This window comes from Aotus nancymaae, unplaced genomic scaffold (genome assembly GCF_030222135.1).
Source record: "Aotus nancymaae isolate 86718 unplaced genomic scaffold, 86718_ANA_hifiasm-v0.15.2.pri h1tg000029l, whole genome shotgun sequence".
Taxonomy (NCBI): domain Eukaryota; kingdom Metazoa; phylum Chordata; class Mammalia; order Primates; family Aotidae; genus Aotus; species Aotus nancymaae.
In genome coordinates this window covers 43,220,591-43,247,802 of record NW_026988442.1, presented here as the reverse complement: position 1 = coordinate 43,247,802, position 27,212 = coordinate 43,220,591, and the positions used below count along the sequence as shown (strand labels likewise).

The window sequence follows — 27,212 nt, the reverse complement described above, 5'->3', positions numbered from 1 at the left end:
GATTAATCTTAGTGAGAAAGGCATGTCAAAAGCTGAGATAGGCTAAAAGTTAGGCCTCTTGTGCCAAAGAGCCAAATTTTCAATGTAAAGGAAAAATTCCTAAAGAAAATTAAATATACTACTCCAGTGAATACACAAGTGATAAGAAAGCAAAACAACTTATTGCTGGCATCAAGGAAGTTTCAGTGGTCAGGACAGAAGATAAACCAGCCATAACATTTACTTAAGGCAAAGCCTAACACAGAGCTAGACTCTATCTCTCATCAAATCTAGGAAGACTGAGAGAGGTGAGAAAACTTCAAAAGAAAAGTATGAAGCTAGCAGAGCTTGGTTCATGAGATGTAAAGAAAGTCGTCATCATAACCTAGTAGTGTAAGGTGATGTAAAACCTGATGTGCTGTTGTAGAAGTTGCAGCAAGTTTTCCAGATGATCTAGCTAAAATAATTAATGAAGGTGACTACACTAAATAATCAGTTTTCAGTGTAGACACAACTGCCTTGTATTGGAAAAAGATGTCATATAGGACTTTCATAGCTATAGAGAAATCAGTGTCTGGCTTCAAAGCTTCAAAGGATAGGCTAACATTCTTATTAGGAGCTAATGCGGCTGGTGACTTTTAACTTGAAGCCAATGCTTATTTGCCATTCTAAAAATCCCAGAGCTCTAAGAATGATGCTAAATATATTCTGTCTGTGTACTCTATACGTGGAACAACAAAGCCTGGATGACAGCAACAGCTTTTACATCACCTTACTCTACTAGGTTATGGTTATGGCTTTCTATGAACAGAAGTTTATAGCATGGCTTACTGAATATTTTAAGTCCACTGTTGAGACATACTTCTCAGAAAAAAATGACTTCTTTCAAAATATTACTGCTCACTAACAATGCATCTGGTCACCCAAGAGCTCTAATGGAAAGGTACAAAAAGATTAATGTTATTTTAATGCCTGCTAATACAACATCATTCTGCAGCCTATGAATCATGGAGTAATTTTAACTTTCAAGTCTTCCTGTTTAAGAAATACCTTTTATAAGGTATAGTTTCCTTAGATAGTGATTCCTGGGATGAATCCAGGAAAAATTAATTGACAGCTTCCTGGAAAGCATTCACAATTCTAGATGACTCTAAGAACATTTACGATTAGTGTGCATTTATCAAAATATCAGCATGAAGAGGAATTTGGGAGAAGTTGATTCCAACCTTCATGGATGACTCAAAAGATTGAATACTTCAAATAACTGCAGATGTGGTAGAAATAACCAGAGAAAGAGAATTAGAAATGAAGCCTGAAATTGTGACAGAAATGCTGTGATCTTGTGATAAAATTTGAACAAATAAGGTGTTGCTCCTTATGAATGAGTAAAGGAAGTGGTCTCTTGAAATGGCATCTACTCCTGGTGAAGAGGCCACATTGAAATAACAGCAAAGGATTTATAATATTACATAAACTTAGTTGATAAGGAAGTGGGAGGCTTTGGGAGGATTGATTCCAATTTTGAAAGAAGTTCTACTGTAGGAAAAATACTGTCAAACTGCATCCCAGTCTAAAGAGAAATCTTTTGCAAAAAGAATAGTTAATCCACGTGGCAAACATTATTGTTGTCCTAATCTTAAAAACTGCCAGTTACCCTCATCCTTAGCAACCACCATGATGATTGGCCAGCAGCCATCAACATCAAGGAAAGGCCCTCACTAGCCAAAAAATTACAACTCACTAAGGCTCAGATGATCCTTACCAGTTTTTAGCAATAAAGTATTTTCAAATTAAGGTATGCTGTATTTTTAGATGTAATGCTGCTGCACACATAACAGATTACTGTCTAATGTAAACATAACTTTTATATGCACTGTGGAGACTCAGAAAATCCCTGTGTCTCACTTTATTGTGATGTTTGCATTATTGTGGTAGTCTGGAACAAAATTCATATCTCTAAGTTATGCCTGAAATATATAATAGAAACCAAATGAAGGGGTTGACTAGGAAAGAATTAAAAAAGAAATGGTGGTCTATTGGTGGTCAAAGAACACCATTTAGTCATATGTTATTGAAATTTTAGCAATAAAGACATGGATAAATAGAAAAGAATAATGGTAATGTTCGAGTTTGTTCGGGTAGTTTCAGATATGTCAAAAAGTATTGAGAATACGGATATAAGGCTAGTTGAGCACTACAAAATAAAACCAAATAGTGTGCATAAAGCAGATCTTAGTAAGACTATTTAAAATTCAAGAAATTTCACCAACTCTGAAGGGTTTAGACTTACTTTTTGAAACCTGTTTTATATAATATCAAAAATATGAAAATATTCTCATGTTCCACAAAAAATAACTTTATATGAAGTTTGTGTTGTGTTGTAGCTGACTAATTGATGTCACATCTATAAAACTAAAGTTAATATTTACTAAAGACAATTGTGTTCACTTTTCAAATAATTTTATAAAATCGTGAAAAGCTAAAAGACCTGGACACTATAACCATCCAATGGAGAAAATTACTCTGGCACATGTGGTAGTATTCATTTAAAAATTTTAAATGAGTAAATGTTATATTCAGATTCTGTTTCAGATAAATCATTTTAGTGGAATATATGCAGATAGGCTAAAAGGAAACCAAAAAATGTCATCATGGCTGCTTCATGAAACTATTATTGTGTGACATGTTTTCTTACCTCAAATTTGATAGCACTCTGGGGAATCCCTCTTATGGTTATGATAGAGTAGCTTATAGTCGGTCAACACTCTCACCAAAACCAATAGAAAAGCCAAAGTCAAAATTAAAATAATTAATCTTTGAAGGCATTGCTTAGGGAGTGAAAATCACAGACATGTTTATTAAAATACACCTAATACTCCTTATATAACTTAAACTACCCAGGGTTAGAGGCTAGATGCCTATTAGAACATGGCTAAAAAGCATAGCATAATGTTAATCAGTTCCTGGATTATTAATGGCTAAAATACTCAGTGTATACCAGGAGAAGGCATGCTATAAAGATTCCAAAGTTTAAATTGAGATTTCTAGAAGAAATTGGTATAAACATGAGATGGACTAAGGTTTATAGAATTTTGAAACATTTCAGAGCCAGTCACACTATGGAGATCTCTAGCTGCCTAGAAGAGAGTAGGATAAATCTTTTCTAGGGGAAGACAAAATTATCTATAGCTGCAATATTTTAAAATGTAAAATGCCTGCTATTCATTTGAAAAATAGCAGATAAGGAAAGAAAGTGAAAAAGTCAATAGAAATAGATCAAAGATGATTCAGATAACGAAGTGACTAGACTTGGACTTTAAGATAACTATGAATAATATGTTCAAGAAGATAACAGGATATAGAATGTTATCAGATAATTGGATAACTAAAAATCTTCAAACAGAAATTCTAGAAATGAAAAACATCACAACAATTAAGAATTCAGTAGAGAGGTTAAGAGCATTTTAGAAAAAGACCGAAAAGAAGAAGAATGGCTTGAAAATAGGTCAGTAGAAAGTATTCAAACTAAAGAACAGAATTAAAAAGAAACTGGAAAGTATGTGGTGTGGGAGGAGATGTGGTGAAAAATCAAACAAATCTGTAATTGGAATCCAATATAATAGGAATAGAGAATGGCAAAGGAGTAGTATTTGAAGAGATAAGAGCTGAAATTTAATTACAGCTGAATAAAGACATTAAGGTCTGGATTTCAAGAAATTCTATGAACCCAAAAAGAAAAAGTAAAAGGGAAATTATTCTAGGCACAGCAAAGTGAAACTATTGAGAATCGAATTTGGAAAGAAACTCTTAAAAACCCAAGAATGAAAGTCAAATTATGTTCAAATGGGAAAAACAAAAGGCTGTGCATAGACTTGCCCATGAAGTATCTACACATTTGAAAGAATTAAACACATTCAGAAAAATTATCTTACATAGGAAAGATAGATTTAGGCTGGATGCAGTGGCTGTGACCTGTAATCCCAGCACTTCGGGAGGCTGAGGTGGGTGGATCATGAGGTCAGGAGATGGAGACCATCATGGCCAACATGATTAAACCCCGTGTCTACCTAAAATACAAAAATTAGTTGGGTATGGTTATGCATGCCTGTAATCCCAGCTACTCAGGAGGCTGAGGCATAAGAATCACTTTAACCTAGGAGGCAGAGGTTGCATTAAACCAAGATCTTGCCACTGAATTCCAACCTGGCAACAGAGTGAGACTCCATCTCAAAAAAAAAAAAAAGAAAAAGAAAAAGAAAAAAAGGATGGATAGTGTATAAATTTAAAATTTGCAAATATAAGGAAATTAACAATAAACTTCCAAACATCTTCAAAATAAAAACAACATTAAAAATAAACATTTGAACATAATGATAGTATGATTATCATTTTAATATTTTAAGATAATAAAAATATGACACATTAAAGCCAATCTTTTTTATGAGCATAGATGAAAAGTTCTCATCAAAATGTGAGCTGAAAATATACACATATAAAGAATACTGCTTCCAAGCCACAATGGTTTCACTTCAAGAAGGCAAGATTGAGTAAAGATTTTTATACCAATCAAAAGAACTATTTACATTAATAAAATAAAGAAAAAATAAACTTCATCTATTTAGATGAAGAGAAGGCATTTTATAACATTCTATATAAACTCATTGTCATTAAAATTCTTAGCAAAGTAGGAATAAAGGGCAAAGCCGGAATAAACTCTTATTAAACAATATAGCCAAGATCATAATTAATAGTGAAACACTGAAAGAATTTCCTATGAGATCAGGAGGAAGATACAGATACATATTATCACCACTACTATTGAAATTTGCACTTGAGGCCTCTGCCGGTGCAAAGAGACAAGGAAAAGACAGAAAGATATGTATTGGATAGGAATAAATGAAAACTTGACCAACGTTGTGTTCTATGAGATGCCAGACTAGTGCAGTTGTCTTAGAATTATATTGTGAAAGAGGGTAGGAAAGCCTGGAAGCAAGACTGTAAATATATACCGTTATCTAGTGCAAGGGAATAAAACTTTCTCTGATCCTCATTTTTGGTAGGGATAGAAAAAATACATTCTCTTATCAGTGACTGCCTATCATGTATCACAGGTCATGTTAAAGTACTTTAGAAAAGATACTACTTCTAAAACAGCAGCTGCAATTGGTTCTAATACTTGCATGAATTTATGGTCACCTTGCGAGATCTGCCTTGTTTATTTAATGGCTAGATTGGTAAAAACAAATGAAAATATGAAGGGAATCACCACCCTTCCTCCTTTGGGCTTATATAGGGATGTCCCCAATTTGTGCCTTTTCTCCGGGGATGCAATATATTTTTTAAAAATGTATGATCTCATCCGGGAAAGATCAGTGTTAGACACTTCCCTTTGGCCTTCCACATTATTATCACACTGGGAGAAATGAGCACCAGGTGGGTCTGCCAATTCAGTGGAAGAGCTGTGATCATGGACATTGCATCACATGACCCTCATGTATCCCTCTCAAACCAAGGGCTCAGAATGACACCTCCATTTTCAAAGTACTAATACTTCCTCAAAACCTGTCTAACAGGTCTCAAAATATTTAGTGTTCTCATTTAACCAGTGCATAGTTTCCAGGTTGATTTCCTAGAAATAACTTCAGAAAAGGGCTGGAGTAATCATTAGCATATACACCTGTCATGCTATTGCATCATCCTTTCTCCTGTAGAGCTGGTCTCACTTTCAGACAGAAGTATCCAGGTCCTAAACCGGCTTTTGTCTGGAAACCTGGGAAGGAATTACAAATTTTTGTTTTATTAACTTTCTTCAATCTTCAGAGAATCTACTTTTTATTTTCTTTTGTTAAACCAAATTAACAGTAGTGCCTTTAAGGTCTGTTAACCTTCTCCATAGCTCTCTGCTGCCCAAACCCCCTTGGCTGCTTCTCTGACCTTATTATACATTAAAATATTTGCCTCCCTTTGACTCTGAATGACCCACCCTATATATTTATCAAGTCCTATTATCATCATTGCTGTCAGTAAGGCCAGTTTTGCAATAGCATTTCCTCCATCAAGCCTGGCCAATAGACAAAAGTTAACTTCTCAGTGCTGCGAGTGCCCAACTCCAGCACATTCTGCCTTGCTTTGGTAACTGCTGTATCTTCCAGGCCTTTTTGTTAAATAGGGCTCTGGTGGGTTTTCTGGTCTTACATAGTGCATCTACTCAAATATGCTTACATGTTTAAACAGAATTCCTTCTTCTACCATGTACCACAGCAATTCTGACATTACTCAGATTACTCCAGCCCTTTTCTGAAGCTGTTTCTAGGAAATCACCGTGGAAACTATGTCTACCACATCTAGTAAGTACCAAGTTTTTTTATACTTCTACGGGCCATCATACTTTAGAGTTCAATATTTTATATCACATAATTGATCAAGCTATTTCACAATACATTTCCATGCATATCATCTCAGCTCCTATAGTTTTATGCTACCCTGAATCTTCTTTGGGAAATAGTCTCTGGTTTTTTACATTAAGCCTAGTATATCCCTAGTTAGGTTATATTATTCTTTACACATACATTTTCTAAATCTATGAGAAACACATTGTGGTAGCTACACATGGGAGGAATATGTTGTTTGGAAAAAGAGGCTTCCCATCCCCTTCAAACACTAGGAGAGTGCCAGTCCTTAAGAAGGAGTTTCTTTATAGGCTTAAATAGCTCAATTTTGTAGGCTTAAATAGCTCATATGAATCTACAGATGTTTTAGTTTTGTAAAGCAAATCACTTAAAAAGAAAGCATGGGTTATTTAGTTTTAAAACTATTTTAATTATTTTAATGCAATTAGTGATGAGAGTTAAAAAAAAATTCTAGATCCTACTACATTACTGAAGATTTTTCAAATGACATGTAGATAAAAATATTCAGGTAGTAGCTTGTTTTGAATATATTCCTTTTACTGTCCCTTTAGTGGCTATCTCTCTATTTTGTCCCTGACATCATCAAACTATGTTTATGTTCTCCACAGCTCTCTGCTGGTCAAGTCTCTTTGGCTACCTCTCTGATCTTGTTATACTTAAAATATTTATGTCATTAAAATAGTTTCTTGTTGATCTTAAGTAAGCAGGAGAGAAAAATTGAGTGAATTTATATGACAAATTATAATCAATTGATTGACAAAATCTTAAATTATGACTTTTCAAATGAAAAAGATAAATATGTAATGCTAAGTCAACTTGAAGTTATTGAGAATGTTAAAAAACCTGATGCCTGAAGGATTCAGATTTAGACATGGTATTATATTTAAAAATACATATTCTACTGAATTATAAGATATCAGAAAATGTCACCAACTATTTGAAAAGTAGTTTTTAAGTCCTGAATTGTTATATTCCTTAAAAGTCTCAGGAAAGGGCAAGCTGACCATTAGGTGAAGTGGATCATTACTCATTACAGTATATTTGATCTATATTTAAGAGTTTAGTGCCACTTGCTCAGTTGCTGCTTCTTGAGATTTGGTAACTTGCTGTCATAATATTAAAAGCTTATTTTTTAAAAAAATATTAAAGATAAGCACCCAAGAAATTCATCAGAAGCAGTTCACAAATGTGACAATAGACAGAGAGATAAATGGTATCAAACTATATTGAACTTTCTATGATGCATTGGACTTTCTTTTTTTTTTTAATTGCATTTTAGGTTTTGGGGTACATGTAAAGAACATGCAAGATTGTTGCATAGGTGCATACATGGCAGTGTGATTTGCTGCCTTCCTCTCCTTCACCCATATCTGACATTTCTCCCCATGCTATCTCTCCCCAACTCCTCACCCCCCAATTTCCCTCCCCTATTTCCCCCCAACAGACCCCAGTGTGTAGTGCTCCCCTCCCTGTGTCCATGTGTTCTCATTGTTCAACACCCACCTATGAGTGAGAACATGCGGTGTTTGATTTTGTGTTCTTGTGTCAGTTTGCTGAGAATGATGGTTTCCAGGTTCATCCATGTCCCTACAAAGGATCTGAACTCATCATTTTTGATGGCTGCATAATATTCCATGGTGTATATGTGCCACATTTTCCCTGTCAAGTCTATAATTGATGGGCATTTGGGTTGGTTCCAGGTCTTTGCTATTGTAAACTGTGCTGCAATGAACACTCGTGTGCATGTGTCCTTATAGTAGAATGATTTATAATCCTTTGACCCATTGGACTTTCTTTCAAATTTTGTATCTTGGCCCACAACTTATTTGGAGACATTGAACAAGTCACAGTTACTTTTAACCCCCATTTTCTTATTTTAAGGTAGAGCTTCTTTTATGCCCCTTCATTCTACATTACTCTTTACTCGTTAGTTTTACTCCTCTTCCCACCCTTGCTGGTAAAACATATATAAGGGTATTGAAATTTAACTCTCCATCATCCAGTTTCAATCCAGTATATGCCATTTCATCTCTCAGTATATATTTACGGTCTTTATCTTCTGATTTTCGTAAAATCTACTGACTGCCAGTCACTTTGTATATTGTATTACACAAAGTTCCTTGTGATATGGAGCACCTTCTGATTTTGGTCTTTCCTATTGAAAAAGTTTTCACAAATCTAGTGGTATCTTCATACTTTAGTAAAAAATCATCTGTTATATTATCATATATTGTATAATCTATTTGTGAGATTTGTGAGATATGTTTTTAAAGGTTGTATTATGATCTTGTTTCAGTGATATAATAGGAACAGATTAATTTACAACAATAGATGGTACATCTTGCTTCACATTTCTCACAGATAATAACTCAGAGACTGTTGCTGCTGTATTAAGATAATATTGATATGCTAAGAGTAAGTCACACACATTTTGCTGTTTGGAAAAAAAGTCACCTGTAAACACAACTAATTACCCTGTAACTTATCAGTGGCCTCTTCTTGGACCTATTATATCAGTAAACCACCAGGTGTCTTTTGGGTTTGGGTTTACTGTTCAATTGTAATACACACATTCTCTTTCTCCATATATATTTATATATATTTAAATATGTGTTTCAATATATATTTTAGTAGATATGTTTCAAAGATTTCTCACATATCCTGGCCCGATAATGCTTTTCATTTCTATTTCTGATTGTGTGTGTATGTGTGAACTGAATCAGATTTTGACACTGAACAGGAAGATAACAAGATTTAATCAATTTGAAATATAACAATCTTGGTATCTACTGGTCCTTTTCACTATTTAGTAATGTAATGTTACCAGAAAATGAGTTATGTCTAGCCTCATAATCTTACTATTATAGTTACAGAGTATGTTACTTAAATACAAGATAACTTTAATAATTAAAAATCATTTCTCAGCTACTGACAACAAATATTAATTTTACAGAAACAAAAAATTTGATTGAATTGTGATGGGATATGCCAACTAAATGTGGTACAAAATTACTGCAACACTAAAAATCTTTGTCATTAAAGAGGAATCTTACATTTCTTGTGTGTCTAAGAGTGGCTATATTTTATGTGAAACAGCTTTCAAATATGTGGACACGGTTTGAAAAAATCATTCATAAATATGCATAAGCTTTGTGAACTTGCTTTAGACCACAATTTCTCACCTTTGGCATTATTTACATTTTGGACTTGGTGATTGTTTTTGTAGTGCAGCATCTGCACTGTTCATTATAGGATGTTTAATAGCAGCCATAACCTCTGTCTGATAGATACCAATAGCAGCATGCCAACTGTGACAAGCCATGGTGTCTCCATTTACAAATAGTCTTTGGCAGGCCAAAACCAGCTAGGTTAAGAATCACTGCTCCAGACATCTTTATATACATTTTTCAACTGAGCCATAATGGGAAATTATTTTTCTTTGAATCTATCATCATGCTTTTATCATATGTAAGATGCAGACATAAGCAAAAGAGAGAGTGATTCAGTAGGGAGAAAATGGCAAAATATTCCCATGAAAATTAGATTTCTCATCTCAGAAGGGAGTTGTATATGTTTTGAAAACATTTCTAATTATTTTAACTGTCACTCATTATATGTTGCCCATTTCTAATTATTTTAACTGTCACTCATTATATGTTGCCCACGATCTGTTTCTCTCTAGAGATTTGTTGACTATCTTTTAACCCTGAAATAAAATTAAATATATTTTATTAACAAAGATTAAGGACCTGTATGCTATTTCAGGTCCTCTGAGTAGTTTTTGCCATGTTAGCATCAGATGTGCAAGAGGTTTATAGGGAAAAATGCCTGTAAAGGAAAAGGAGGAGGCAGCTGGAAGAAGCAAAGTGAATCCCCACACCAAGATGCACATCTGACTCCTGTAAAGGAAAGAGGAAATAAAGGAGGCTTGATAAGAAGATTCTCAATACAGATCTAAGTTTTCTGCTAAGTAATTGTCAAAGTTACCGTTTAGAGGAGTCCTGCATCTTACAGAAATAGACCTGTCTCAGTATAACCACTATGATTAGTCATGGGCTGAGAGGTGCCTTAGAGAAAAGTGTAGACTGAGCACGGCATGGGGGAAAGAGTCAGAAGACAGCACCTGGTGCCATTTGTCTGTGATGCTGCTTAGGCCTTGTCAATTTCTCTCTCAAGCTCCTCAATGCAGATTGAAGTGCTATCTTTTTTTCTGATAAAACCTGTGTCTTTATTTTTGGAGGAGAAGAGGAACTAGAGTATTGAAAAATTAAATACTTTAAAAAATAATTATAGAGGTCAATATCCAGAGTTGCACTATCTCATGCAATAGCCATTAGAAATGGGGGACTATTTAAATTAATTAGGATTAAATATTATGAAAAATTTAGTTCAGCAGTTGCAGTAACTACATTTCAAGTACTGAATCACCATATGTGGCTAGCAGATACTGTATTAGAAAATACTGACTGATAATCCTTCCATGATGGCAGAATTTTCTATTAGACATCAGTGATCTAGAGAAATGGAATTAAGATGGTCTACGTGCCTCAGCCTTCCAAAGTGCTGGGATTATAGGCATAAGCCACCACACCCAGCCTATAAATGTTTTTAAATTGTTATATTTTCTTGCTACATGAAAACTTTTATTGATATATAACATCTTTGGCTTTTGAAGCTTTTTTGATTTAGTCTATTTTTTCTGATATTAATGTATCTATTATCTCTCAGATAATAGATACAATAATACCTTTTGCATAAAATATTCTTTTATATTTTTTAACTTTCAACCTTTATGTATCTTTGGATCTACAGTAAATCTGTTGTACACAGTGTAGTTGGATTATTATTTTTTTTTAATTTATTCTGCTAATGTCTGCCTTTTAACTGGAGAGTTTAATCAATTTACATTTAAAGTTCATTGATTAGAATGAACTTTTGCCACATTGCTATTAGTGTTATACATATTTACAGTTTTTTAGTGTCTTGTTTCTTGCATTACTGTCTTCTGAATTTAGCATTTTTTTTGTTGTAAATGTTAAATCCCTTTTTTATTTTTTTGTGTATATATTTCTTAGCTAGTTTATTTATGTAATTTACCAGGGAAATTACATAAAATATCATAAAGTTTTAACACTTCAATTTGAATTTATACCAGTTTAACTTAAATTAAAAATTATATTTTTATGTATTTAGTTTTCAAGAATATAAACTTATAATTTCATAATGCCTTAATCTCTTAAACTATATATATTAAAATATGGAATTACTAACCAAAGTTTCAATAATACTAAGTTTTAGACTAATTTTTTGAAATAAATGCAAGTCTTTTAAATTATGCAGAAAACCAAAGGCATATTTATACACCACTGTTATAGTAACACGAGTTTTTACAATTGCCCATGTATTTGCCTTTGCTGGGATCCTTATTTCTTTATAAGGCTTTGAATTACTTTCTAACATCCTTTCATTTCAACCTGTAAGATTCCCTTTGCCATTTCTCACAGACAAATCTATTGAAAATGAACTCTATCAGCTTTTGTCTATTTAGAAATGTCTTTACTTCTCCTTTACTTTTAAAGGACAGGTTTTCTAAATATAGGATTTTTGCTTGTCAGATTCTTGTTGTTTTTTCTTTTAGAACATTTAATATATCAGCTCACTCCCTATTAGCTTCTAAAGATATTGATGTAAAATCTGTTTATGTTAAAGATCCCTTGTACCTGTTAAGTCCTTTTTTCTTGCTGCTGTTAGGATTCTCTTTGTCTATTACTTTTGACAGTTTGATTATATATTTCAGTGTGTCTCTATGAGTTCATCTAATTGGAGTCATTGAGCTTCTTGGATGTTTATATTCATGACTTTCATCAAATTGGGGAAGTTTTCAATTATATCTTCAGATAGTTTGTAGGTTCCTTTCTTTTCCTCTTCTTTTTCTGGGGCTCTCACAATGCATTGTCTTGATGGTGTCTCACAGGTCCCTGACGTTATGATCACTTTTCTTCAACATTTTGTTTGTTTCTATTGTTCAAGCTCTGTTGTTCCTACTGTCCTATTTCCAAGTTCACTGATTCTTCTGCCTGCTCACATCTGACTTTGGATCTCTCTAGTGAATTTTTCATTTATATTTTTGTACTTTTTAGCTCCAGAATTTCTGTTTGGTTTGTTTTTAGGTTTTCTATCTGTATGTTGATATTTTCACTTTATTCTTACATCCCTTTCTTGATGTACTCCATAGTCTTCCTTTTCCTCTTTGAGCATTTTTAAGAAAATTGTTTTAATTTATTTGACAAATACACTTATAATTAAGTCTTTTTAACAGACAATTCCTGTTATTTTATTTCATTTGCATAAACCATATATTTTCATTTATTTGTGCATCTTGTGATTTTTTTCATAGTAGTTGAAATCTGGACATTTTAATCTAATAACATAGTGACTATATTTTATATTCTCCTACCTTCCCTAGGGTTTGCTGGGGTTTTGGTTGTTGTTATTGTTGTTTTTTAAATTGTTGCATGTTGTCTCTGTGCCAAACATCAGACTGAGGTATGCACTTAAGGTATTTTCAGGTCTTTCTGAGCCTTTGTCTTCCCGTAGGCATGTTCAGTGACTTTCTAATTTTCCCATTGTATGCAGTTGCTTTTAAAGGTTCTGGTGTTCAAGGTTTGGTTTTCAAAAGGGGTATGAGAAAAAATAGAGATGGAAACAAACCAACAAACATATAGGCTCTTTAAATACCGTGAAAACTGTTTCAGCTGGAGTGGGTGAAACGTGCAACAATGCAGGGAGATGCAATACAACAAATGCCCCTTTTTGTCTAGACCTCTGTGAGATCTGTGTAAAATAGAGCACAGACCTCTGGTATTTGGAAGACAGGGTCTTTTTTCCCCTACACTGACTCTGGCAAGATTTGTGTAACCTACTCCAAAAACATGTTCACAGCTGATCCTGGCGCAAAAGGGTGGGGGATGGATGGCAGCTACTATGCTAAAAGGTGATGCTGACTGAAATTAACTTCAATTTATCACATATTCCTTTCTAGGAACCTGCAAGCCTCTATGAACTCCAGAGTTCCAAAATAAGTTACACCAGACTGATTCTGCCTGTACAATTATTGTTTAGGTAGGGACACAGATTTTAGATGCTTTCTCTTCCACCATCTTCTATGAATTCTTGACAGTTCATTTTTAGTTAAGAAAATATAATGGAAATATTAGATATAGGAACACTAATAATTGCCACTCTTTTACCTGTATACTAGACATGCAGTATTTTACTTAGTACATAGATTACTGCATAGAAGCCTTAAAAAAGAATCTATGAGACTTATTATAGTTTCATCATTACGTTGCATATAAAAACATTAAGAAAATAAAATAGAAGATCCAGTTTTTAAACTGGATTCAAGGTGAACTTTTTTCCAAAGTCTGTACTCTTATTTATGGCTATAGTGTAGATATCCTGGTTCAGAACTTGCAGACTGGATGACATTTATCAGTAAGTCTCTGATCTGCTTATACTAAATACATTAACTGAATTGGGTGCCATGTTGGTATTTTCAAGAAATGCAACAGTAGTGAATAATGTCAATTAAATTGTATATGACCATAAAGAGTGAATAATGTCAATTAAAGAGTATATTGCCCAAAGCTTCCTTTGACCACTAAGTGTGTGCTAAATGTCCATTACAGAGATTCTGTTTTGCAATGATAGCATTTCTCATCCATATTATAGCAGGATATTTGTATTTTTGTCTCATCGACATCTTCAGATACTAATCTAGCAATAGGGATGAGTGTCACACAGTGCAAGGAATGTAATAAGCAAGAAGCAAATATTTATTGATCACAATTGAACTAAGCAAATGAAGTCCTTACTGTTTTTCCAATTGTTAGTTAACAGAAACTTTGTGAAGTGTATCTTTTTATGTTTGAGAGATATATACTTAGCTTATTCTATTTTGCTACCTCATTAAAACCAGAGATATGAGTTGACTCCTGAAAATTCAAAATTCAAAATATTTTAAAGCTAAACACTATTTTTGAAGATATGTATCTGTATTACTATCTATCTGTCCATTTATCTACCTGTGTTGGTCTGTAGTATTTTGAGGTTTTCTGAAATTAGACCCAAGATTGGATAGTTTTATAACCTTCAGTAAATTCTTATTTGCATATCACACATTGGGGAACAAAATGTAAAACCACCTGTCTTAGTCCATTTTTGCTGCTATAGTTACCACTGACTGCATAATTTGTAATAAACATACATTTATTTGGTTCACAGTCTGGAGTCTGGGAAGTCCAAGAGCATGATGCTAGCATCTGGTTAGGGCCTTCATGTTGCATCATCTCTTAGTGCAAGGTAAAAGACCAAGTGAGGGCAACAGCAAGTTAGCAAGAGAGAACTAAATTTGCTTCTGTAACAAATCGGCTCTTGTGATAAAAAACACTCCTACAATAAGGGCTTTCATCCATTCACTGGTGCAGAGCCCTCATGACTTAATCACCTCTTAAATATCCCACCTCTCAACAGTGTTTCATTGGGGATTAAGTTTCTAACACGTTAACTTTCAGGAATACATTCAAACCATAGCACTACCTAATGGTGCAAATTCTGACCCTTAATAAACTGAAGAGTGGAGTTGTGTTTAAGGCTAAAGGACTCAAATTTAATTCAATTTTGCTTAGAGTGATAAGAACACTGATTCAAATTACATAGACGTTTTACTTAGGCAAAGAAAACCCGGTCCTTTGCAGACAAAGCAAATAAGGATCTTTCCTAATTGAATGAACACGGAAAATGAAAAAACATCCACCTAGTATGCTATTTAATTATAGTTATTTAAATTAAAGTATATTCACTATAAACTTGAGTGGCATAAATCTCACTTTTAAAAATGTATGCCACAACAGAATATTCAGATGTCAAATAACAATTGCCTTAAAGTCAGAAAAATCTTTCACATAGCAAAGCAATAGTAAAATTTCTATTAAAATCAGTCATTTCACAAAGTATTATGGAGTATAATTATGTAGATACCTACTTTTGTGTTTAATTTCACCACTTGTCACCAACAGCATGAGTCTTTCAACATCATTGTAAAGAAGTACACGTTCCAGAAGACAACAGAACAACAATTTGAAACATGAATATCGAGTGTTATGCTGGAAGAAAATGCTGTCAGATTTTAGCAGGACAGTGAAATGAGCTGGATGAAACACAGACAGGCACAATGACATCAGAAACATATATTATGAAATAAGAAAGCAAAGAGTTGTAAATTAGATGAGACATTAAAAATACATGAAGGATAATAAAGTCAGAAATTCAGAAAACAAACAATGCAAGGGAATTAAAATACACAAAATTAATGTAGATAATATGTTAAGTTGAAAGACTATTTAAAAATTCGCAATAATAGTCAAGATGGAAGTACTATGCACATTTTTTCCTCAAAATAATATTACTAGTTAGAAATCACAAGAAAGTGCTTTCTATCTAGGAGGGAGAAGATGTGATTTTTTTTGACGAGGAGGAAAAAGACTTCAAGAAAGATTATTACTTCATGAAGTGCACAGAAACATCTTGGTTCAAATACTGATGCAGATATCTTTTGAGAAAAAGAGAGAAGAAATTGGTCATTGGAGGGTTGGCTGTGGGAAAAAATCATTCTATGTTTTCTACTAAATGATGATTCAAGTTCACTTACAGAGAACAATGAAACTTCTACTGAAATATAGCTTCAAGAAATAAAGTTACATAATTGCTTTGAAATAAGCAAGAAATCCTGTAAATAAACTATTTTGCTTTCTCTAATTTTATTTTAATGCAGCATTGAGAAAAATTGGTCTTTTTTTCTGGCAGAAAAAAGGTTGTTTACAGATGATGAATCTTCACCTTTAAAGTATATGAAAACTTTACATTTATGATTACATTATGATATACATTAAAATGCTTAAGAAAAATATAAGGACTAAATAAATGAAATGATGTTTTCTAATGACAAATTGTTAAGCATTTATTAAGACAAACTTTAGATTAAAATGTATAATATGGGATTCCTCCCTTGGATCCCCTCCCATGGCAGCGTGGGAGCTCTCTCACTCCTTTCTCTTCCTCTCTCTCTGTCTAATAAGTTGCTCTCTGCTAAAAAAAAAAAAAAAAAAAAAAAAGTGTAATACATATTAGGTTAACTAAACCTTAGACTATGGTCCCAGGTAACTTAAGAGTTTAAAGTTACAGAATAGAAGAAAGTGAAATAAATGCCCTTACTTTTCTAGAGGACTTTCATAGAGAGAAAAGGATAAGGAGAGGTTGATTTTAATTTGCATTTATAAATGCCCTATTTATAAAGGTGTCTTAGGAAGTTCTCACTACTATAACAAAGTACTGTAGACTGGGTGGCTTATAAACAAATGTATTTCTCATAATTCTGGAGGCTGGGTGTCAGAGATGCTGGTGTTAGCATAGTTAAATTCTGATGAAGTCAGTTTTCTTGAGTTACAGACTACCAGCTTCTTGTAAACTTTCATGGCAGAAAGATGGCAACAGCGCTCTCTGGGGTCTTATTTATTTATTATTTGTTGTATTTACTTTTTCAATTTAGGAATATCTGACAATTGATGATTGTATATATTTAAGGTTTACAATTTGATGAAATATATATATGTATGTATATCTGTATATTCATATATAGTAAAATCATCACTATAACCAACTTAGTTAACATCCATCACCTCAGATAGTATCATATTCTTTGTTACTCCTTTATTATTATTTTTAAATATATTTCTTACTTTTATGTGGTGAGAACACTTAAGATATGCTCCCTTAAGCTCAGAATGATAGCTCATGCCTGCAATCACAACACTTTGGGAGGCCGAGGCTGGTGGACTGTCTGAGCCCAGGAGTTTGAGACAACTCTGGGCAACATGGCAAAGCCCCATCTCTACAAACAAACAATACAAACGTTAGCCAGGAGTGGTGGCAAGCACCTGTAGTCCCAGCTACTCAGAAGGCTTTGAGGTGGGAAGATCACTTGAGCCCAGGAAGTCAAAGCTACAGTGGACTTAAAATGTGCCACTGAACTCCAGCCTGGCCGAGGAAAGTAAGACCTTGTGTCAAATAAATAAACAAAAAGATACATTCTCATAACAAATTTCAATAATAGAGCAAAATATTATTAATATTATTGACATTGTTTTACACTATATATTAAAAATGAGTAAAATACATAGGTAGACAGTTCTCAAAAGGAGACATACAAATGGCAACAGGTATATGAAAAAGTTCTCAACTCAGTTACCATTCAGGAAATTAGATGAAAAGCACAGTGAGATATTGTTGGGGTCCGTGAGATCGGCACGTCTGCCAGGGATCTCTTGACCAGCAAGAGGGTCCTAATACCTGGAAGAGAGAGTGCGTGGAAGAAAAGAGAGATAGAGAAAGAAATGGGTCTGGAGGTCTGATAAAAGCTATGCTCAGATCAACAATTTATTCTTTGTGCACAGTTGCTTATATACGTTTTTTCATACAGTGACTGACGTAGGTCCCATTACAAAAGTTTTATCAGGAGGGAACAGAAAATTACAAAGTAAGTATGGGAGGGGGTAGCATACAGGTTTATCTAAAGATTGCTGAACCCAAAACAAACAAAAGATTCTAATCCTATTAAGATTCTTATCTTCTTATCAATGACTACAGTTACAGTAAATAACATCAAGGCGAGCAATAATTTGAGGGGTAGCATTTTTCTAGTAACATGTGAGCGATTCACTAGTAACATAGTGAATGTAGGTAGACAGAGTCATAAAACCAGCCCAGAATGGGAACTCCAAGAGACAATAGTCTCGTAAATAGTCACACAGGCCTCACCCAGACATGCCATTAGCTCAGTGGATCAAGAATAGGCTTCTGCAAACTCAGGCCTCTATCACTTCCTTCTTTTTTCCTCAGCTCGACTGCCCTCAGCGTGGGGAGAATATGTCCGGGCTCTAACTCCATCATGGCAGAGACACGGAGGGGTCTCTACGCTGGTAGAGCAATCTCCATAAGATATCACCTTACACATGTTAGAATGGCTATTATCAGAAAAAGAAAAGATAACAAATGATGGTAAGGATGTGGAGAAATGAGAAACCTTGTCCACAGTTGGAAGAAATATAAATTAATACAGTCATGAAAAACAGTATGGAGGGTCCTCAAAAATTTGAAAGTAGAACTAGCGTGTGATCCAGCCATTCCACTTCTGGCTACATAGCCAAAGGAAACAAAATCAGTAAGTTGAAAAGTCACTTGCACTCTTAACCCATGTTTTATTGCAGCATAATTTACAACAGCCAAGATATGGAAACACTCTAAATTTCCATTGGTAGATGAATAAAGAAACTGTGGTATATATTTACAATAGAATATTATTTAGCCTTAAAAAAGAAAGACATTTTGACATTTGTAAAATGTATAAAACTATAAATATTGTTAGGTGAGATAGGCTAGACACAGAAATATAAATATCACATGATCCCACATATATGCAAATCTAAGTGAGTTGAACTCCTAGTAACAAAGAGTAGAAGGGTGATTACCAGGGACTGAAGGGACGGGGTAATAGGGAGATATTGGTCTAGGGTTCCTTGTGTAAGGGCACCAAGACCATTCATAAGGGCTGCACCCTCATGACCTAATTTCCTGAGAAACTTTCTACCTCATAATATTGTGGTGTTAGGATTTCATCATATGAATATCGAGGGGACACAAATGTTTAGTGTGTCATAAAAGTTAATGTTTAAATATTATGGTTAACTGAATAACTGTGATAATTTTCACAATAATAGGGAAAATATAAGTAGAAAAACAATTGAATTAAAACCTCAGTTATTATCCATACAAAAGGTTAAAACTGGTCTGAATTGGGACAGTTGACATTCTTTTTGGTCAGCACACTGTTATCAAATGGTATTAAATGAATTGAAAATATGTAACGTAGGGGATTTTACATAAAATTCAGAATAGAAATATTTTCAAAGAAAAAAAAACAGAACATATGGGAGCAGTAAATTAAATTGAACATGTCATGGATTAGCTAGGGTCAAGTAGTCACTGCCTTAGTTAAGAGAGGCATGTATTTAAGTTTGCATTGATCCCTCCACTAAATATTGTCTCATTATACCTAGAAACGACTTGCTTTACAAAGCAACATTAATGACCAGGCTCTGTCAATTTAATGCAAAGCAGAGACATATAAATTTTAAAGATATTACAGAAATATTTTGATCAGCTTTTGACATGATAAATAAAAATAACCAAAGTGATTTAATGAAAATTGAGTTTGTCATACTAGAAAAATTAGAAACAAAATACACACACATAAAAAATGAATCATAAAAATTGATTAATGCTGCTGTAACCTAGACATACACATGAGAGAGAATTCTGGATTTAAAAGTTTCTAGCTGTGTCATCACAGATAATTAATTTTATTTCTCTAAGCCTTTATATTCTCACCAAAAAAAGTAGAAATTAACAGCATGAATCGCACACATTCGGCGGGATCGTGGAGACGATCGCCGTGAGGGGGCGGCCGTCGTCCAACGCCGAGGTACTGCCGCAGTTGGACCCTGCTTTGCCAAACCGCTGAGATGGTTTGCCAGGACACGGAGGCCATCAAGGTGACGCGAGCCACCGCTCAGCGCTGGCGTTTCTGAGGACCCGATTGCGCATGCTCATTGGCGGGCCCTGCCGGCTGACCGCAGTATCAGCGCTCTACCGCCACAGCCGCACAGGACAAGGCTAGAGGCGGTACACGGGAAGGTCCCGGGGAAGGAGGCTGCCTGTCAAAAGCAGCGCATGAGTCCAGCAGTTCAGACTGCCATACCTCCTTGAGCCGCCTTTCCTGATCGGATCGGCTCGAAGAGGAGGGCGCTTCAGATCGTCAGGTGGGTACTCGGGACTGCCCTCAACATGGCATCCCAGATAGCTTTAAAGGTGTGAGCCGAGGTCGGGTCCCATTGGGCTGGAGAAGAAGTCTGATGAGATGTGGCGCGGGTCGGTGGACCCCAGAAACATGGGCCTGAGACCCTCGAGGAGGGTGTCAGCAGAACATTACCCTGCTCCGAGAGCTCATTACTCGCTTTTGACATGGGCCACCCATCAAGGGGCCCTGCCTTGGTCTACAAGTCCAGGGACTCCGAATTATAAGGGCTGCTCACAGAGAAGGCAATACTGCTGAGGTCCCCTGCTTTGCCAAGCCGCTGAGACGATTCCCCAGAACACGGTGGCGGTCACTGTGACGCGAGCACGGGCCACAAGCAGCGCAAACACACACACACACACGTGAACACACACGGAAACACACAAGCAGACACACACACATGCACACACACACACAGACACACACACGGAGACTAAGCCACGCGGGGAAATCCAACAGTCGCGGGATGCTCCTGAGGCTGTGCGGTTCTGCTCTCTTCCGGGAAGCCCCTCGGGATTAGAGCAGCCCCGCAGCAAACAGGCTGACCTTACCTTTAATTCCCTGAAGGGACAGCCTTCAAGGAGACGCACCCCAAGATCGTCTGGGCAGGCCTGAATCATATAGGGGGTCCTTGGGATCCATCGCCCTGGGCATCCGTGAAGGTCCGCTGGACCTTTCCTCAGCCCGGGTGCGCCAAGCTGGACGCCGGAAATCGAGGGACCGTGGGGACGATCGCGGTGAGCGGGGTGCCGCCGCCCGATGCCCAGGCCATGCCGCAGCGGGCCCCTGCCTTGCCAAGCCGCTGAGACGGTTCCCCCGGACACGGCGGCCGTCACTGTGACGTGAGCCCCGGCTCAGCGCTCGCGCTTCTGAGGCCCCGCTTGCGCATGCGCATTGGCGTACCCGGCCGGGCGGCGGACCGCAGTGTCAGCGCTCTCCCACCGCAGCCACACGGGACAAGGCTGGAGGCGGTGCACGGGGCAGTTCCGGGGAAGGAGGCTGCCTGCTACAAGCAGCGCAGGAGCCCAGCAGTTCTGACCTCCGTACCTCTTTGAGCCGGCTTTCCTGATCGGACCGGCTCGAGGACAAGGGCGTTTCAGATCGTCAGGTCTTCACTGGGGACTGCCCTCCCCATGGCATCCCGGATGGCTTGGAAGGCTTGGGCCGTGGTCGGGTCCCATCGGGCTGGAGATTCAGTCTGATGAGGTGTGGTGGGGGTCGGTGGACCCCAGAAACATGGGCCTGAGACCCTCGAGGAGGGGGGTCAGCAGAACATTCCCCTGCTCCGTGAGCTCACCGCCCCCCTTGGACATGGGCCACCCACCAAGGGGCCCTGCCTTGCTCTCCAAGCCCAGGGTCCCCTGTTTCTCAGCGCTGCTGATGGAGAAGGCACTACCGCTGAGGGCCCCTGCTTTGCCAAGCCGCTGAGACGGTGCCGCAGGCCACAGTGGCAGTCACTGTCACGCGAGCCTCGGCCACAAGCAGCGCAAACACACGCACACACACGTGAACACACACGGAGACACGCAAGTAGACACACACACACATGCACACACACACACACACACACACGGAGACTAAGCCACGCGGGGAAATCCAACAGTCGCTGGCAGCTCCTGAGGCTGTGCGGCTCTGCTCTCTTCCGGGAAGCCCCTCGGGGTTAGAGCAGCCCCGCAGCACACAGGCTGACCTTACCTTTAATTCCCAGCGGGGACACCCTTCAGGGAAACGCACCCCAAGATCGTCTGGGCAGGCCTGAATCATCTAGGGGGTCCTTGGGGATCCATCGACCTGCCATCCGTGAAGGTCCGCTGGACCTTTTCTCAGCCCGGTTCCGCCAAGCCGGACTCCGGAAATCGAGGGACCGTGGCGACGATCGCGGTGAGCGAGGTGCCACCGCCCAACGCCCAGGCAATGCCCCAGCGGGCCCCTGCCTTGCCAAGATGCTGAGACGGTTCCCCCGGACACGGCGGCCGTCACTGTGACGCGAGCCCCTGCTCAGCGCTCGCGCTTCTGAGACCCCGCTTGCGCATGCGCATTGGCGTGCCCGGCCGGGCGGCCGACCGCAGTGTCAGCGCTCTCCCACCGCAGCCGCACGGGACAAGGCTGGAGGCGGTGCCCGGGGCGGTTCCGGGGAAGGAGGCTGCCTGCCACAAGCAGCGCAGGATCCCGGCAGTTCTGACCTCCGTACCTCTTTGAGCCGGCTTTCCTCATCAGACGGGCTCGAGGACCAGGGCGTTTCAGATCGTCAGGTCTTCACTGGGGACTACCCTCCCCATGGCATCCCGGATGGCTTGGAAGGCTTGGGCCGTGGTCGGGTCCCATCGGGCTGGAGATTCAGTCCGATGAGGTGTGGCGGGGGTCGGTGGACCCCAGAAACATGGGCCTGAGACCCTCGAGGAGGGGGTCAGCAGAACATTCCCCTGCTCCGTGAGCTCACCGCCCCCCTTGGACATGGGCCACCCACCAAGGGGCCCTGCCTTGGTCTCTAACTCCAGGGACCCCTGTTTCTCAGCGCTGCTGATGGAGATAGCACTACCGCTGAGGGCCCCTGCTTTGCCAAGCGCTGAGACGGTGCCCCAGGTCACGGTGGCGGTCACTGTGAGGCGAGCCCCGGCCACAAGCAGGGCAGGATCCTGAGTGCTCAGAAGGAAAGTGCAGCAATCCCAGCGTGATGCAAATGCGGTAACAGCTGGAACTGGCCTCCCACGGGTTGAGATCAGGTGGAGAGAGCGTCTCAGAAGTTGTTCGGGGCGATTCCAATCCCGAGACGCATGTCCTGGCATGCCGCTGAGTACCCCCAAGAAAGCCAAGCACAAAATGCTAACAGAGCTTAGTCACTTTATTGTTTTCATACAAAACAGAATATTCTTGGTACAAAGTGTTTAGATCAAATCACGTTCATCGCCTCTATACAGAGACTTTGTCAACTTCCCTTGTCAAGAGACAGATCATTCGCTCTGTTGTTAATGCAGATTGTTACTCTTCTTGACACCTAAACCCAGAGTGTAACCATCTGTGGGAGGTTCATCAGTGGCTGAATCCTGTTTCTGATGTAGTGTTTCCATTAAATCATACTTTCATAAAGGCCCTACCCTGCCATTAAGTTTCAAACGTTTCCTGTGATGGGCAAATCATCAACTTGGAACCTTCCTCCGGTCAAGACCAACTTTGGGCAACCAACTTACTTGACAAGATTTTCATTGTCTCCAGTTCCCTTGCATGTGGCACATTCAGTTCTTCAATCTTCAGCTTTCGCCTGGTTTTGCAACACAGACCGTCTCTGTCATCTCTCTCTCGGAACTCTTTCCTGCCGTACAAGGGCTGAGAAAAGAAAACAACAGTAAACATCAGAAGGATATGAGGGAACAATTTTAAGAAAGAAAACTTCTCAAAGGTAAGGCTGTGGAAAAGTGTTTCACTTATTCCAACCTCATATTTTTCTCCCTCAGGAATGAAGCTCTGTTTTCCACCTCTGGTACTCTGGGAGAAGAAAAAGAAAGAAAGAAAGTAATCCAAACAATAGCTGTTTAATCAATAATTAAAATGCATCTCCTCTGTTAAACTTGATTACTTTAATTAGGTGTTTGAAAACCTATCTAATTTTCATTAATACTGTATTGGACCACGGAATGATGTGACCGTTTGTGCCGTAGGAGAAAGAAAGTAACAAATTAAATAGACCGTATCTATCCTTTCACAACTGCCCATCATTAGGATTTACTCACAGCCTGCATGTTTTCATAACTTACCACATATGGCCTTTTAGCTGAAAGGCTAATCCTGGGAACATACTACACACATTGTTTGCCCACATGTATGCAGGTGCATTGGTGTTCATTTAAAGAAAGGGTTTTTCAGCAGCAAAAGAAGAGCAGAAGGTAAAGGTCTCACAGCTCCTAAGTCCTAGTTAAGGTAAAACCAATTAAAATGCCACAGAGAAGGTCATTTTAAGCTAATTCAGGTGCCATTTGCATCCTATAGGTCAGAATACATTTAGCATTTCAAAGAATACATACAGATATTTTACAAGAACTGTAAGTACCTGAGTGTTTGCAGCCAAAGCATTAGAAACCACCAGCAATCGCAGCACAGACTCTATGTAGATGTTGCCATTCCCATGTGCAGACCACTGTTCCTGAGAGACCGCAAGAGACAGCAGGCCCTGCTCCCAAAAATTGCTTGGACAGCTGAGATCAAGGAGCATTCCCAAGCTAGAGTAGGTACAAAGTATTCCTAAACAGAAGGGCGTGATGCTATGTACATGCTAATGTTTTCTTAAAATTGCTGTGATTTCAGTTCTTCATCATACCAAGCCCTCTGTGATGGCATCACGTGGGTAACTGCACACAATTTAATCTGTCCCTAGATAAACAAGAGTCAACTAAATGAGTCATTCAAAAAAAGTCAATATAGGATGGCACCGTTTCCATCTATATTGCCAATCAGTGTGTTTGAATTATGAAAGTGGTTAGGGAGGAAAACGAAGACCATATCCAGACTGTATTCTTGACATGCAGACCCTACATCTACAACTCTTACTTCCGTAGAACACTACAGACACTTGCTCCTGGAAATCCCAATCATGACCCATAATTACTGGCATCCCCGAGTGCCTACTAGAAGTAGAGAATCACAGGCTCACTCCATGTGTCTTTTGACAAGAATCCTCAGTAGGTCAAATACACATCCGCTGAAGGACACCAGTGTAGTCCCTCAAGGGGTCATGAGCACGGGGCCAGCCCTAGATGTGCTGCAGGACCAAGGGCCCTTGGAAGAGTTTGGTTTTGGGTGTGCTGTACTCATCTTCCATCTGGAGAGTGACCCCTTCGGGATGGGCAACTGATTCGCAGTCTTTCGGGTGGGAGCCCGACCCCCACTACACTGAGGCTTTAGAAACCAGGAACAAAACAAAAAACGCGGGGTCTCTCAGGTCCTAAGCTGGGCCAAGGACGCACACGGGAACCTAGGCAGACTTCAGAGAAATCGTGCAGGAGTGCACTGGCCACAGCCCTTGTCAAGCATACAGCGCAAGCACACGCACAAACACGTGAAAACACACGGAGACATACAAGAAGACACACACACATGCACACACACACACACACACACGGAGACTAAGCCACGCGGGGAAATCCAACAGTCGCGGGCAGCTCCTGAGGCTGTGCGGTTCTGCTCTCTTCCGGGAAGCCCCTCGGGGTTAGAGCAGCCCCGCAGCACACAGGCTGACCTTACCTTTAATTCCCAGCGGGGACACCCTTCAGGGAAACGCACCCCAAGATCGTCTGGGCAGGCCTGAATCATCTAGGGGGTCCTTGGGGATCCATCGACCTGCCATCCGTGAAGGTCCGCTGGACCTTTTCTCAGCCCGGTTCCGCCAAGCCGGACTCCGGAAATCGAGGGACCGTGGGGACGATCGCGGTGAGAGGGGTGCCGCCGCCCAACGCCCAGGCAATGCCCCAGCGGCCCCTGCCTTGCCAAGCCGCTGAGACGGTTCCCCCGGACACGGCGGCCGTCACTGTGACGCGAGCCCCGGCTCAGCGCTCGCGCTTCTGAGGCCCCGCTTGCGCATGCGCATTGGCGTGCCCGGCCGGGCGGCCGACCGCAGTGTCAGCGCTCTCCCACCGCAGCCGCACGGGACAAGGCTGGAGGCGGTGCCCGGGGCGGTTCCGGGGAAGGAGGCTGCCTGCCACAAGCAGCGCAGGAGCCCAGCAGTTCTGACCTCCGTACCTCTTTGAGCCGACTTTCCTGATCGGACCGGCTCAAGAACGAGGGCGTTTCAGATCTTCAGGTCTTCACTGGGGACTGCCCTCCCCATGGCAACCCGGATGGCTTGGAAGGCTTGGGCCGTGGTCGGGTCCCATCGGGCTGGAGATTCAGTCCGATGAGGTGTGGCGGGGGTCGGTGGATCCCACAAACATGGGCCTGAGACCCTCGAGGAGGGGGTCAGCAGAACAGTCCCCTGCTCCGTGAGCTCACCGCCCCCCTTGGACATGGGCCACCCACCAAGGGGCCCTGCCTTGGTCTCCAACTCCAGGATCCCCTGTTTCTCAGCGCTGCTGATGGAGAAGGCACTACCGCTGAGGGCCCCTGCTTTGCCAAGCCGCTGAGACGGTACCGCAGGCCATGGTGGCAGTCACTGTCACGCGAGCCTCGGCCACATGCAGCGCAAACACAAGCACACACACGTGAACACACACGGAGACATGCAAACAGACACACGCACATGCACACACAGACACACACACGGAGACTAAGCCACGCGGAGAAATCCAACAGTCGCGGGCAGCTCCTGAGGCTGTGCGGTTCTGCTCTCTTCCGGGAAGCCCCTCGGGGTTAGAGCAGCCCCGCAGCACACAGGCTGACCTTACCTTTAATTCCCAGCGGGGACAGCCTTCAAGGAGACGCACCCCAAGATCGTCTGGGCAGGCCTGAATCATCTAGGGGGTCCTTGGGGATCCCTCGCCCTGGGCATCCGTAAAGGTCCGCTGGACCTTTCCTCAGCCCGGTTCCGCCAAGCCGGAATCCGGAAATCGCGGGACCGCTGCGACGATCTCCGTGAAGCGGGGTCCGTCGCCCAACGTCCAGGAACTGCCGCAGCGGGCCCCTGCCTTTCCAAGACGCTGAGACGGTTCCCCCGGACACGGCGGCCGTCACTGTGAGGCGAGTCCCTGCTCAGCGCTCCGCTTCTGATGCCCCGCTTGTGCATGCGTATTGGCGTGCCCGGCCGCGCGGCCGGACGCAGTGTCAGCGCTCTCCCACCGCAGCCGCACGGGACATGGCTGGAGGCGGTGCCCGGGGCGGTTCCGGGGAAGGAGGCTGCCTGCCACAAGCAGCGCAGGAGCCCGGCA

At 40.1% G+C, this 27,212-nt stretch overlaps 1 protein-coding gene across 6 annotated transcripts in view; it reads right to left on the bottom strand.

Moving 5' to 3' along the window:
• LOC105708894 (putative tripartite motif-containing protein 64B) overlaps positions 1-27,212 on the bottom strand; it is a 233,499-nt gene that overhangs the window by 121,522 nt on the left and 84,765 nt on the right. The gene's annotated exons all lie outside the window — the stretch shown is intronic.